This window comes from Macaca thibetana, chromosome 16, assembly GCF_024542745.1.
Source record: "Macaca thibetana thibetana isolate TM-01 chromosome 16, ASM2454274v1, whole genome shotgun sequence".
Lineage (NCBI taxonomy): Eukaryota > Metazoa > Chordata > Mammalia > Primates > Cercopithecidae > Macaca > Macaca thibetana.
In genome coordinates, this window is record NC_065593.1 from 22960875 (window position 1) to 22973262 (window position 12388).

Consider the following 12388-nt stretch of genomic DNA (forward strand, 5'->3'; position numbering starts at 1 on the left):
GTCCGGGGAGGAGAGCAAGAGGACAGGACTCAGGTTTTGATGGCCAATTTTTTTTTAAAGCTGAAGATAAATCTGTAGAAATAAATTTTCTACCTTTAGAAAATAAACATTTAAATGTTGTCCAAATAAATACCTTAAGCTAAATTTTCTGATACAGGTCTCTTTCCTTTGAGATTGTTCTCACACATGGATTATAAATACCTAGTAAAAAAACTGCAGATTAATTCCCTATAATAATGAGGTTTTTTTGTCTGTTCAAAAAAAAAAAAAAAAAAGCATAGGCGGGGCACAGTGGCTCATGCCTGTAATCCCAGCACTTTGAGAGTTCGAGGTGGGTGGATCACGAGGTCAGGAGTTTGAGACGAGCCTGTCCAATATGGTGAAACCCTGTCTTCACTAAAAAATACAAAAATTAGCAAGGCGTGGTCATGCATGCCTGTACTGTCAGCTACTCAGGAGGTTGAGGCAGGAGAATTGCTTGAACCCAGGAGGCAGAGGTGGCAGTGAGCCGAGATCGTGCCACTGCATTCCAGCCTGGGTGACAGAGTAAGGCTCTGTCTCAAAAAAAAAAAAAAAAAAAAAAAAAAAAAATGCACAAAGGAAGGGGAAGATTAGTATGTGAAACATACAGAGAAGAGTTTGCTTAAGGCTTTCTGTAAGAATGAGTGGGCTAAACAATGTTGACATCCCCAAAATAAAACCAAATATCAACAGGAAAGGCCCAGGAAAGAATTCACAGACGTAAAGAGATATGATAAATACGGTCATTTTTGGCCGGGTGTGGTTGCTCACACCTGTAATCCCAGCACTTTAGGAGGCTGAGGCGGGTGGATAATGAGGTCAGGAGTTCGAGACCATCCTGGCTAACACAGTGAAACCTTGTCTCTACTAAAAAAAAAAAATTACAAAAAATTAGCTGGGTGTGGTGGTACGTGCCTGTAGTCCCAGCTACTCGGGAGGCTGAGGCAGGAGAATTGCTTGAACCCAGGAGGTGGAGGTTGCAGTGAGCTGAGATTGTGCCACTGCACTCCAGCCTGGGCAACAGAGGAAGATTCTGCCTCAAAAATACATATATATATAAACATATATATAAATATATATAAATATATATAAACATATATATGTAGTCAATTTTCCTTATCCCTTTTGATAAGACAGTCAAAATGACCTCTTTCCATTTCTAATCATGTAACAATGAGATTGTTGAGGAGGCAAAGTCCGATGAGCAAAGAAGCTAAACTGTGCACAGAAGAAAGCATCCAAACTGCCTCTTGCCCCATAAAAAAGTGACAGCAGTGACACTGCCCCTTCCTAGGCCGTTGTGCCCACAGTGAACAAAGACAATTGAGATTAGAACAAGGTGGGGGGCCGGGCACACTGGCTCATGCCTGTAATCCTAGCACTTTGGGAGGCCAAAGCATGTGGATCATCTAAGGTCAGGAGTTCAAGACCAGCCTGGCCAATGTCATGAAACCCTGTCTCTCTTAAAAATACAAAAATTAGCCAGGCGTGGTGGTGGGTGCCTATATTCCCAGCTACTCTGGAGGCTGAGGCAGGACAATCACTTGAACCTGGGAGATGGAGATTGCAGTGAGCCGGGATATAGCACCATTGCACTCCAGCCTAGGCAACAAGAGTGAAACTACATCTCAAAAAAAAAAAAAAAAAACAACAACAACAAGGTGGGGCACAGAACCAAGAGTAGAGCTGCTTTTGAAGCTGTGAAAGAAGATGTGAGAGCCGGGCGCGGTGGCTCAAGCCTGTAATCCCAGCACTTTGGGAGGCTGAGACGGGCGGATCACGAGGTCAGGAGATCGAGACCATCCTGGCTATCACGGTGAAACCCCGTCTCTACTAAAAATACAAAAAATTAGCCGGGCGCGGTGGCAGGCGCCTGTAGTCCCAGCTACTCGGGAGGCTGAGGCAGGAGAATGGCGTGAACCCGGGAGGCGGAGCTTGCAGTGAGCTGAGATCCGGCCACTGTACTCCAGCCTGGGCGGCAGAGCGAGACTCCGTCTCAAAAAAAAAAAAAAAAAGAAGATGTGAGAGAACAGGAGGAATGGGCCTGGCAGGAGGCCAGCAGTCAGGTGGGAAGGCAGCCCCCACAGGTGGTATTCATATGACTGACTCAAAAAAAAAAGCTTCCCTTGAATGAAACAAACAAACAAACAAACAAAAACCATAATGCTTCTCAAAAGAAACCATGGTGTGGGAACTAATTAATATTGCTGTTCATTTCTGAATAATCCTCCTGAAAAGCCACAGTACTCAGCTCAGAAGAAATGGCCAATTCCAGTAAAATATCTCTGAACTTTATTTTTTTTATTTTTTTAAATTTTTTTTTTGAGACGGAGTTTCACTCTTGTTGCCCAGGCTGGAGTGCAATGGCTCAATTTCTGTTGGGGTGATCAGACCCAACACCAGGCCATGGGGGCTACAAAGTCCAGCAGAGTCAAAGAAATGAGAAAAGACAAGAGTACATAAGGTGGGTCCAGGGGGCCAACGCTGGTACAGAGGCTGCGAAGGCCCCAAGCTCTGGGAGCCCACACTATTGGTGATCAAACACAGCTGCAGGTGGTGAGGATGTGTGGATGTGGGGATAAACAGGTGAGGCTGTGAGGACGTGGGGATAGAAAGGTAGCAGTGCATCAAGCATAGCTGTGATGGTTTAGTATTTTCTTTGATGCATATAGAATATGCTCTGCTGCTTGAGATAATGGATAACATGTTTATGAGCCTGGGAGAGCAACCAACAAGTCTGTGCACATTCCAGAGGCCACCAAGGGTTTTATGCCCTGAGCCCTGGATTCCATCCAAGCCACGAGGGGTTTTATGCCCTGGGCTTAGATTTGTGGTGTGGCAGAGCAGACTTCCACCCTTTGGCACAGAGCTTGGTGTTCCAAAGGCCATGAGAGGTTTCAGACCCTGGACCCCAGACATCTTCCAAGACGCTTTTATATTATGACAGACAAGCCAATCCTGCCTCAGCTCTTCTACCAACATGTCTCCCTTTTCTTTTTCACAAAACCGCCACAGCTATTATTGCTCGTTCTTGGTGGCAGCTTTCTCTCCAGAGGCGGCTTCCGCATCTGCAGACTACATAAAGACAAACAACACAGATTAAAAGCACAATCATTATTAAAATCACAGAGCCCCCAAGTGTCTTGATCCACTTTAGTGGGTTAATAGCTGCTAATCTGTCTGCAGCTCCTTCAAGCACTTCAGTTCCTGGCATTAGTGTCATATGTGACTGAGAGGCTTGAAATATTTTTTCCTTCAATTTTGCAAGATCTAAAGATAAATTTCCAGTATGATCTTTTAAATGTCTCTTAACTTTTTCCCACGCATGCTCTGTTTTATTATACAGATGGGGAGTAATGTAAAAATCAGAGGTATTTCAATCACATTGCTTTTCAACTTTACTTTTTAAACTTATAATACAATCTCCCATTCAAATCACTGTCTGATGGAGATCATTAATTGGGTTAACTATTTTTTTACTTATTTGAGTTTGAGAGTTCCATAATTTTGTGGAATTATTTTGCCACTTACTGACAAATGTAACAGTTTGTACAGATGAATGCAGAGCCACACTAGCTATTGCGGTAGTAGTAGTAACAGCAATGAGGTCAATTATAGCAACTATAAATCTTTTTGAATGGGATAAAAGCTTTTTAAGGTTTTCAGTTACTATATGAATGGATGGAGATGCCTTCCACTGTCTAAAGACATAGGGATCCAGACTCCTTCCCTGGCTTTAATTATTAGGATAGTCTGATTTTTATTAAAAGTTGAATTAATGCAGGTAAACAAATGACATTTGGGGCATGAAATAACGTGTGTATTTATATTAAGAGTAACATTTCCTATTGCCAGCACAAAAGGTGGCCAAACACAACTTTGAATCCAAAAAGTCCTGTTGGAAAGAAAAGAAAGAGCATATTTATTTTTACCTCCCTCCCCTTTATACTTGTTATATTTACCCTCCCAAATTTTTATTGAACTTTGAGCCATAGCTAATAATTCAGAATGTTCCTGTCCTATGGCAGGAGATATTATTTTTGGACTAGGGGTGACAATGCCAGTAGGACTCTATATGATAAGGACCTAAGCTTTTGTCTGAATATATTGTGCATGATTTAATTGCCAATGATTCCATCGGTTTATTACATTTGTTCTACAAGAAGGCCTTCTGGTGCTATTTTTTTTTTAAAGATCCTCTTAGGGGACTAATTAATGATGATTCCATAGGAATTATTTTGTAGTACCTCAGCCTTACTTGCTATACAATCTTCCCAAGTTTAAGCATCCACACCTTTAAACTAAACTCTATTTTGTTTATATTTGAACTTATTTGGATGGAACTGCAGGGTTTTAGGATGGGAATGATTATATTTTAAACTACACCCCAAAATCATATGCAAAGCAGCCCATGATTTATTTTTTCAGGTACTACTGCCACCCAGGCCTGTGTGTCAATCTGTAAACAGCCAACAGCAGGTCCCAGGTATATTGGGGGATATTTATATTCTATGGATATATTTATTTTTATCCCTTCTTCATTCAGATGCACTGGCCCTCGGCTATCTATGGGCTCAGGCAGCCAGGTACTGTCATTGGTGTACACCTCAATAACACGGTCCATCCAACTCACAGACCTAATTAAAGGAGGAAATGGGACATATGCCCAATAAGTGAAGTTTTGAGTTGCTCCAAAATATTGAGGCTTACCGCCATGGTGAGTGTCACCAGCATGGCCACCATCAGGTTACTAGTTGTTTTTAGTTTGTTCTGTGCTTTCAAGTTGTCTGTTGCCATCTGCACCAACTTCTTGATTTGTCCCTATTTTGGAGAATTTGCATGATAACTATTCTTGTTTTTTTTCTTCATCTTTGAGATATATATTTGTGCCATCACTCATATTGGGAGTTCTGGCTCTTCCCAGAGTCCTCTCTTCCTGCTGTAGCTCATAATAGATCTTCAGATGTTTGGTGGGCACCCATACAGACAACCTGATTGTTACCTGGAGAGACACAAACAAATCCTCTTCCCCATATAATTATCTGCCCTTTGATTAAGTTTCATTAAAGGGCCAGGGAGGTTAGTACGTCCTCTTATATGAGTGTTATAGAAAGGGGAATGCCTTTGTTGTACTGCTTGCTGTAAAGAATAAAATAAAAGATTAAGTTGGTCATTAGTAACATTTTGAATTAAGGTACATTCAGTATTTTACGTGGCTTGCACTACATAGCTGAATCAGAAACAATGTTTACTGGCAGTGTAAAAGTTTTTAACACTGTTACCACAGCCATAAGTTCAGGCCTTTGAGCAGAAGCAAAGTCAGTTTGAAAAACGTGTTGTTGAGGTCCCACAAATGAGGTCTTTTTATTACTAGATCCATCAGTAAAAACAGTAATGGCCCCTTCAGTAGGGGTTTTTTGAATAATGGAAGGCAATATCCATGATGTTAATTTAAGAAATTGGAATATTTTGGATTTAGGATAATGATGATCAAGAACATCAATAAAACCTGCCAAATCAACTTGCCATTCCTGGAAATTAATATAAGCCTGCTGAAGTTGTTGTTTGCTTAATGGAACTATAATTTGATTTAGATCATATCCCATTAACTTTGTTGTGCACAGCCTTGCTTGTCCTACTTGCCTAACACAGGAAGAGGGAGGAAATGAGCCAGATCAGTAATCAACAGTGCTTCAGTCAAGAAAGACAATTTTTCTGATGCCAAGATGTAACTGATTTAAATTGACAGCATCACTGAACTGTAAAATTTGTATGTGGCACTTTAGGCCTCATATTTTGGCATGGTTTCTAATATCTTAACTACTACTAATAACACTGATAGGCAGTATTATTATGGGTGCTTACCATATCCAAGATACTCTGCCAAGTCAATAACCCTATGAGGAAAGTACCATTATTGTCCTCATTTTATAAATAAGATGACTAAAACCCAGAAAGGTTATGTAACTTGTTCAAGGTCGCACAGCAAGTGATAAACCTCGAACTGGACCCAGCCAATCCCACGTTCTGTTCTATGACCCAATATGCTAAGCACTGACCTGTACTATGAAAAGTCAAAGGGCAAGGGAGATATAATCCTTGTCCTTGAGAAACAACATGATTAGGAATGACAGGCTGGGTAGACATGAACAATCCCTGGGAAGATTATGAGAAAAGCAATACACATAAGTGTTAACAAACAGAAAGAGGGGCAGCTCTGCACAGTGCTGTCACTGGCAAGCAGACAGAGGGGTGGAGTTGAGAAAGAAAAACCAGCTAAGTTTTGTGGATGGAGAGAGTTCTGAGCATCACTTTGAAGAAGGAAGACATCATTTGGTGGAGGAAGATAGAAGAAAACGATATGCAAAAAGGCATACAAGACATGTTATGTGGATTGCAAGCAGGGTGGGCTGCTTGAAAGAGAGTTGGGTCAGTGGGAGAGGAGAAGGAAGCAAATCGTTGGAGGAAACCGTTCAGAGAAAGGCCTGAAAGACAGCGACCTCCCATTTGGTAAACATCTTTCCCTGGCAATATGAAGGAACTGCCATCTCATTTGGAAATGCAACACTGTACCCTGGATCTGAGTAGCACTCTCTGGAGGCTTCCCAGGGCCTGGCCAACGTCACCCTCAAGACCCTTCCTTGTGGTTCTCCATGATCAGTCCTTGGGATACTGCTTATACTGGCCCCACCATCCACCTCCTGGTGCTCATGGTGGAGGTCTCCGCAAGTTAAAGCCCACGTGAAGGGTGCCTGCTGGGCTCTCACATCATCTCCAACCATGGAGGAAAGGTCAGCAACCACTCTACACCGTGAGCACTGCAAACCACGACCCCAAATTTACTAATGCCAGTCAGGCACCCAACTTTGGCTTCAGCTTGTGCCTAGTCTTTTCCACAGCTTCCCTGTGGCCTACAGGAATGCCCTAGGGCACCAGAAGAAGCTGGGCAAGCTGTCAAATGACTCCCTGGAGTGCTCCTAGGCAAGACCTGTGGCTCTGAGAAGCAACTAGAAATCATTGCTAGAGTCTGAGACCAGACTGCAGCATCTGGAAGGTAAGTCCAGAATATTCTTGGATGATGCAGGGGTGTGGAGGTATGGGGGCTGATGTAGGATGCAGCCTGAGGTAGCTGACATCTGATCAGGGCTACCATGCGAACAGATGTAGGGGTCTGGATGGTAACAGGGATGGAAAAGAGAATTAGGACCCTAAGGAAGTCCTGACTTAGGCTGTGACGTAAATTTTCAATGGTGACTTAACAGAAAAATCAGAGAGTTGGTAACATTATCAACAGGAAGAGTGACATAATAAAAAGGGGGGAGACAAAGAATAGCCATGATCACTCTGAAGAAGGAGGAGGAGGAATGGCGTGTCCCACCCGCCATTACGACTTATAAAGCAATAGCAATGAAAAGAATATGGCGGCAGTGCAGGTACAGACGGACAAGGAAAGGCAGATCTTACGCCTGACCCAAGATGAAATAAAGAGCCCAGACAGAGCCCCGCGTATTTGAGAGCTTTTGAAAGAAGGGACTACAGGCCGGGCGCGGTGACTCACGCCTGTAATCCCAGCACTTGGGGAGGCCGAGGCGGGCAGATCACGAGGTCAGGAGTTCGAGAGCAGCCTAACCAACATGGTGAAACCCCATCTCTACTAAAAATACAAAAAATTAGCCAGGCATGGTGGCGTGCACCTGTAATCCCAGCCACTCGGGAGGCTGAGGCAAGAGAATCACTTGAACCCGGGTGGCGGAGGTTGCAGTGAGCCAAGATGATACCACTGCACACCAACCTGGGCAACAGAGCCAGACTTTGTCTCAAAAAAAAAAAAAAAGACAAAACCCAAAAACCACCCGCCCCCCCCAAAACCCACAAACCACAAAGGAAAAGATTGATACATCTGACTACCTTAAAAACAAACAAACAAACAAAAACTTCTGTACACCAAAGCCACAAAACAAACAAATAAATAAATAACACAGACTGGAGGATCTCTGCAGCAGATAACAAAGGACTGATGTGCAGAAAATATATAAAGGGTTGTTACAAGTCAATAGGAAAAGTCAAACAAGGCAGTTTTTTTTTGTTTGTGTTTGTGTTTTTAATGGATAAAGGGCAAATGATAGAAAAGAAAACCCAAATGGTCAATCAATACACAAAATGACACGCAACCAGGAAAACACAAATGAGAAGCAATGAGATCACATTTATCCTGTCAAACTGACATATATGTTAAAGTTTGAGGACATAAGGAAACTGGAACTCTCATACCCAGCTGGTAGGATTATAAATTGGTAAAAGGACTGGGCGCAGTGGCTCACGCCTGTAATCCCAGCACTTTGGGAGGCTGAGGCAGGCAGATCACAAGGTCAGGAGATCGAGACCATCCTGGTTAACATGGTGAAACCCCGTCTCTACTAAAAATACAAAAAATTAGCTGGGTATGGTGGTGGGCGCCTGTAGTCCCAGCTATTCTGGAGGCTGAGGCAGGAGAATGCTGTGAACCTGGGAGGTGGAGCTTGCAGTGAGCAGAGATCGCGCTACTGCACTCCAGCCTGACAGAGCAAGACTCCGTCTCAAAAAAAAAATCAATAAGTAAAAGATACAAATAAATTGGTAAAACACTTTAAATGCTTTCTGACAATAACTAGTAGAATAAAGCATGTGTCCATCCTATGACCCAGCACTTAAAGGAATATGTCCTAGAGAGGTTCTGGCATACACTGAGATGTACATGACACAGATGTTCATCAAAGCACTTTTGTGCAGGCCCATAATCCACTGACTTTTCCCATCCAATCTCTATTTGCTTTGAACCAATTAGAGAAGATGTAACCCATAATGCAATTCCAATCACTACATTTCATGCTATGAAAAGATATATGTGAAACAACAAAGCAAGTATGAATGGCATGATAGGAACTACTAATATGCCAAGTGGAAAATCTGTTTCAAACTGAACTGGGAATTCCAACAACACAACATGCTGGAAGTCAATAAGAAACATTGGAGGCCAGGCGCTGTGGCTCATGGCTGTAATCCCAGCACATTGGGAGGCTGAGGCGGGTGGATCATTTGAGGTCAGGAGTTGGAGACCACCCTGGCCAACATATAGTGAAACCCCATCTCAACTAAAAATACAAAATTAGCTGGGCATGCTGGTGCACGCCTGTAGTCCCAGCTACTTGGGAAGATGAGGCAGGAGAATCTCTTGAACCCAGGAGGCGAAGGTTGCAGTGAGCCTTGATCACGCCACTGTACTCCAGCCTGGGTGACAGAGCGAGACTGTCTCAAAAAAAAAAGAAAAGAAAAGAAAAAGAAAAAGAAACAGGTGATGCACAAGCATGACTTGTTGGGAGTGTGGCCATTAGAAAATAGAAGACTTGCTGGGCACAGTGGCTCACACCTGTAATCCCAGCACTTTGGGATGCCAAGGCGGATGAATCACCTGAGGTCAGGAGTTTGAGGCCAGACTGACTGTCTCTACTAAAAATACAAACATTAGCCGTGCGTGGTGGTGTGTGCCTGTAATCCCAGCTACTTGGGAGGCTGAGGCAGGAGAATTGCTTGAACGTGAGAGATGGAGGTTGCAGTGAGCCGAGATCATGCCACTGTACTCCAGCCTGGGCAACAAGAGCGAGACTCTGTCTCAAAAACAAAAACAAAAAAAAAAAAGAAGAAGAAGAAAGTCTTAGCCCTCTCTAGCATGGGGTCCATGGTGGGCTTGGGTGATAACAAAGCAGAGAACTAGTAGCAAATAAGCCAGAGTCACTGTTGCTGTCTTAAAAAAGGTTTATAGAAGCTCTAGGAAGAATTTAAAAATGGAACTGCTTTTTAAAAGTTCATGAAACTATTCACCCCTCCTCAACCTGTAATACACATCTACTTTGCATCCAGGTTGCCTCTTATCACTGTGAGCATGAAACAGGGTTTGGGAGTTAAGAGATCTGGGTTGAAGGTTTAGTTCTACCACAGACAAGCTGGGGGACACTGAGAAAGTCATTTAACTCCTTGGTGCTTCCCTCTTTCAACTATAAAATAGGGATATTAATAATAACAATTATTTAAAGGGTTACAAATCTAAATGAAATATGCAAATGCTGTGTAACCTACATACCATCACATCAGTTTGTTGTTACTTTACTTAAAAGTAGTGGCAACAGGCCGGGCGTGGTGGCTCAAGCCTGTAATCCCAGCACTTTGGGAGGCCGAGACAGGCGGATCACGAGGTCAGGAGATCGAGACCATCCTGGCTAACACGGTGAAACCCCATCTCTACTAAAAAAAATACAAAAAACTAGCCGGGCGAGGTGGCGGGCGCCTGTAGTCCCAGCTACTCGGGAGGCTGAGCCAGGAGAATGGCGTAAACCCAGGAGGCGGAGCTTGCAGTGAGCTGAGATCCGGCCACTGCACTCCAACCTGGGCGACAGAGCAAGACTCCGTCTCAAAAAAAAAAAAAAAAAAAGTAGTGGCAACAATCTGGTCATTTTCACTTCACCCACTTTGCCTCTACATTTAGCTCATCAAAGGGCAAAACCTGTAAAGGAAAAAAATAGTCTTGAGATAAGGTTCTTAAACCCAGCTGCTCATCAAAAGCACCTGCAGGGCTTGTTAAATGTAGAGCTTCTTAAGACAGAATCTCATTTTGTAGCCCAGGCTGGAGTGCAGTGGCGTAATCTCGGCTCACTGCAACCTCCGACTCCTGGGTTCAAGCAATTATCTTGCCTCAGCCTCCCCAGTAGCTGAGATTACAGGTGCCTGCCACCACACCCAGCTAATTTTTGTATTTTTAGTAGAGATGGGGTTTCACCGTATTGTCAGGCTGGTCTTGAACTCCCAACCTCAAATGATCGGCCTGCCTCAGCCTCCCAAAGTGCTGGTATCACAGGCATGAGCCACTGAGCCCAGCCCTAAATGTAGAGCTTCTTGTGCCCCGGACATACTGAGTCAGATTCTCTAGAGAAAAGATCCAGGACAGGGGACTGATCTTGGACTACACAGGGGACAAATGTGAGCCCCTTTACAATCATGGGGATCTCAAAAATAGAAGCTTGGCTACTAGCTCCTCTATAAAGTTCATCTAAATGAAATATTTAAGTGTAAAATGTTTATTTTTTCATTTTTTAATTTTCATTCATTCATTGTTCAGGTAAGTTCAGAAGTTTTCAAATAACTTTAAAATGTTACACTGAGACTATAATCCTAGGTGGCAACAATCAGTCCTCTCTAAACATGGCACAACTCACAACACTTGCTACTGTCTCACACTCAGTCAATTTCAAATACCTATGCTACCACCAGGCCCCAGCTCCTACATTCTTTGCTCCCTCCTTCTGAACCAAATGGGAGTTACAAGAAAATCCAGTGGGAGTTCTATCTACTGGTTTGGGAAGATTCAGTGAGAAAGGAAAAACTGCATTTTAAACTGTTTAAATCCAAAGATATTACACTACATGAGAAGATATTACTCTTTGTTCTCTTTTCCAAGTGTTTAAGCACCATTACTTTGAATTCTGGTGGTAAATTTTAAATGAACTTTCTAAAGATTTTCTTTAATAAAATAGATTTCTTATAAAACACTTTTTATTTTGTGTTCTTATTTTCAGATTTCATCCCACTTTAAAATACCAATGCTTCTCATGGAAGAACAAAGAGATTCCACTAACTCACAGACACCTGTGCTCCATGTAACTATCAGCAAGTATAGCTGCATGGACACACAATAGTTGCTTGATTCTTTATTTTCACAGTCTGAGACTTTTCACTTGTTAATCATTAAAATAAAAAAATAGAAATTCGTTTTTTGTTTTTTGAGACGGAGTTTCGCTCTTCTTGCCCTGGATGGAGTGCAATGGCGCAATCTCGGCTCACTGCAACCTCCGCCTCCCATTCTCCTGCCTCAGCCTCCCGAGTAGCTGAGATTACAGGCATGCACCACCAGGACCAGCTAATTTTGTACTGTAGAGATGGGGTGTCTCCATGTTGGTCTGCTGGTTTCGAACTCCCGACCTCAGGTAATCCACCTGCCTCAGCCTCCCAAAGTGCTGGGATTACAGGCCTGAGCCAACGCACCTGGCCAACAAATTGAAATTCTAAGTTAAATTGCTCAGTTCTCTATTAAGCCTCCACTGTACCTTTAACTTCATAATTACAACAGTCATTATACTGTATTAAATGTTACATTTGTCTCCTTATTAGAAATAAGCATCTGGAGGGCAGAAGTTATATCTTATTCATTCTTAAAGACTTGGTACAGATCTGACTTTTTTTTTTTTTTTTTTGAGACAGAGTCTTGCACTGTCACCCAGGTGGCTCACTGCAACCTCCGCCTCCTGAGTTCAAGTGATTCTCATGCCTCGGCTTTCAA

General features: G+C 42.9%; 1 protein-coding gene across 1 annotated transcript in view; it reads left to right on the forward strand.

Annotated features, from left to right (window-relative positions):
• Nucleotides 1–12388, forward strand: part of TMEM199 (transmembrane protein 199) — a 345481-nt gene that overhangs the window by 249103 nt on the left and 83990 nt on the right. The gene's annotated exons all lie outside the window — the stretch shown is intronic.